A 4,033-nucleotide genomic window follows, 5' to 3' on the forward strand; every position below is an offset into this window, starting at 1 on the left:
ATTTTGTATTTAAATTAGTTGATAGTAATGGTTCTCTCACGACGATTGTCAATATTGTATTTGTCCAATAAGCCTTAGATTAGATTCTCTTTCAAATTAACCCGTGTGAAATAGATGTCCTATTGCATACAATATTTGTTACGTTATATTTGAGTTGGTCACGATTATAAAATGAAGAACAGATCGTAAAGACACCTCTGCTTGTTGCCAAAATCAAACATGTGTTCTTTCTATTTTTGATTCATTCGTACAGTTCCTATTGTCGACCATTATCAAACTACTTTCAGTGGCATTTAATGATGGCAACTAACAATGTGATATTTGCAAGAAAAACAATATGGACGTGGAATGTAGAAATGTTTTGAATTGTGTTATGATTGTCTGAATATTTATTACTTAGCATATATACTGAAAACAAAGCTCTAACAAATTCAACCTTCACTGATGGAATAGAATGTAGACAACATTTCGGTTTTGACAATTTCATTAAGTTAGAAATATCTTCTTTTTGTGCATTAAAATGAATGGTCATGCGTGTAACATCACGTGATAATTAAAGCTTTTATGACAGACGACGATCGAAGATGTATCACATATCTCATAATAAGACAACCATATATATTTGAAGCTGGATTTTTAAAATAAACAAGTATATTCGAACACATTTTGAAGTGTACAATTAAATTAAAGGATACAAGAATTATCAAACACATTTTTCATATTTTGACCGACTGTTATTATGTTATGTATACCACGGTTGGCTTGCTATACAATTACATAAAAACCAACAGTATATTTTAACATCGTTTCCTCCCTTATAAAATTGTTTCTCATATATACAAAGGTAATTTAGCATGCATTAAATACGGTGCGATGTTTTCAGATTTATATTTAAGGAAATACTAATACATGCTCTATGATTAATAATTTGTGATGTTAGTGGAGTAGAATTGATACTGTTGGTCTACATTGAATACACATGGATAGATGTGTGTTTTACGACATGAACATATATGTTAAATACATCAGTAAAACTGAAATAGAATCCAACATTGAAACATTATTATATTCAATACATTATTATAGCCATTCACGTGTAAAAATGTATACTTGAAATAGTTTACGATATATCCAACGTTATAATTCAAGAAAGCAACATACATACCGTTACATAACATTGTCAATATTTCGCCAATAATTCATTTGAAATATACAGCAGTCAAATATCTGTATATTAACCATTTTAAGTGGCACAAGGAAATTACCAAAACATCATTGAACGATATGCTAAAAACATACAATCAGCGCATATATACCACACCCATCAATATCCATATCAATGCACGAGGGTAATTCCACTTTCGACCGTACGTGTAACAGGACTTAAATCGAGCTCTAGATTATTTGGGGTTTAAACTAGGTAATATACACACAACAACACACTTAGGCAAACGATTATCATTAGTTACAAATTATATTACAGTCTTCATATTCACTCCCTTATTGAAGATATTAATATATCGGCGAATAGTTAAATAATTGGTGTTGATGTGGTGACATGAATGATATGAATGAAATGGGAAAAATATGTCCGAAATTAAAGTGATTATTTTAGGTGAAATTAATATAATTTGTGAATGTTTTAAATTTTCTTCAACATAATCAATTTTTGAAAAAAAAATGAAAATGAAGTGTTTAAACAATAGTAAAGTATCAATCTGATGACTTCAGTTTATGAACGTTACTTTTTAAATGATAATTTTTCAGAAAACAATTTGAATATTTTGATTAAAATGCCTGCGAATTCCCATTGACTGGGCTAAGGGGTCAATAGTATTAAAATTATTTGCATAACATTAATATTTGATATTTACTTTGTAACAACGCCTGCTTTTGTGAACATTTGTATTAATCCATAATGACGATTCAAAAATTCCCGTTAGCTGTCATTCATTAGTTTATAAATGTTGAATATAGAGCCGAAACCAAGGCATGTTGTAATTGTTGTAAAAATACAGAATACTGTGTAAGTGTCGTGGATAGAAACACTTTATCTGGCAAAGCGGAGAAATAAATCGGAATTTTTAACGAGAACCTTTAAAAAAAGAGACAAGTGTTGTTTTTGTTTCGCTATTGACATCGGCACACTACCGATACATTACTTAAATATGCATTTTTTTCATGAAACTGTTCAAAACATTAACATCAAAATGTATTCAATACGTTTACCGTCAAGGTTAATATATTATAATAATGCAATAACACTTCACTGCAGAAAAGCTTTCGAGTGTACATAAAATGTTGAACGAAAGTTACATAAAGATCACGAGTATTTAATTAGTCGCCAGATTTTCAATGGATTTAATTTAGGACGATATTAAAGTAATAAAATGCTGGATATTCAGAACTGCACTGGCAATATGGTGTAAGAGATATGTGTCACTGAAATGGAATAAGCAATCTTTGAATGCTGCTTATGTTTCAGAATTTTGCAGAAGGATAATTGTACGAAATTTCTGGCCAGTGACATTATCATGCATAGAGTTTGAACATTCCGGGCGAGTGATTGTCGCGGTTGATCGTTGGTAAGATTCTTGAGAACTATTTGTGTTTCCCACTGTCATTTCAGAACAAAAAAGAAATGAGTTTTCGCAGTCATATGACCAACCGACTGTTGATAAATAACAGGAGGTCAACAAACCAAATAACACAACATTTACACTACACTGTATTTTTTGATAGATTTGACATATAAGAAAACATTTCAGTTCACTTTTAAAAGGTTACGGTTTAATTTCATAATTACAATAATAAACATCCTGTTTTAGAGTCAAACTATACCATTCCATGCACATTTGGTTTTAAAATAATTTCAAACACAACAAAAAACAGATTATAAATGAGTTTTTTAGAAGGAACGTATTCGGCACTGGAGTGGCTGGTATGAATACTTAGGTGCTCACTTTTATCGCAAGTGTATGTGTAGGACACCACTTTATTTTTTGTTAAATTGCAACGGGCTTGATGACTGCTTGATGGATACGTATAAAGTAGTCATAGTATTGACTTCAGCAGTAAAACCAGGGCTTTATTGACCATCGATGGATATAGATTTCGTTTATTAAGAAAGGTACAATGATGTTGATTAGTCTTATTCAACATTTATTGACATTGGTGTTTCCACGCTGAGGAATCTTGCGATAAAAGGAACATTCTTATGAAACGTATGATTTAGGGTAACGGAAATCTACGTTAACTCCATCCCAGACGTATCAATACTTGAAATACAGGAAAACTATGCTAGAATGTGCTATAATTCATGAAGCAGTTTTTACCCAAATGAACAATGGCTTTGCGCTTATGTAAAAACTTGAAATGGAATCATTTGAGCAAAGATTTAAATATGACCCTTCTTGCTTGAGCATGAACTTAAATTAGATATAATATTTTTATGCATTATATCAAACGTTAAATTAAAATGTTAGGTATACATGACAAAGCAAAAATACGAAGGTCAAAATTATCTCAAAAATTTAAATCAAAATTACAATATTACATAAAATTACATCATTTTTACACGCGATAGTATTGCTCCAAAATACTTGAGTATATGTTTCATCACCATATCAACCTTTCAAAAATATCGGTAATAAAATACTGTAAAATGCATATCGTGTGTGCGGTAATTGTGTTATTCTACTGCGTCAGGGTAACATATATATGTTGTCACGGAGAGCAGAACCATATAGAGATAGTGTTTGAACAGTTTTTTCATTATAAAATACATGTTAAAATTTCCGATATTACTTCGTACTTACACATATATACAATTTTAAATATTGTGCTTTATTTTATTTTCTGGAGCATAAAGAAAAGAAAACAACTTATCATTATTTAGTTTCTAGGTTAGAATGTTTGTGGGGTGTAGATGTAAAAGGACAAGACAAGTGGTTTGTTTTATACTGTCCCGGAGTTGAATATGAACGCGGCATAACTATTTATGGTTATGGTTTTATATCAATCAATCGGAAGT

The sequence above is a fragment of the Mya arenaria genome, chromosome 16 (assembly GCF_026914265.1).
Source record: "Mya arenaria isolate MELC-2E11 chromosome 16, ASM2691426v1".
NCBI lineage: Eukaryota > Metazoa > Mollusca > Bivalvia > Myida > Myidae > Mya > Mya arenaria.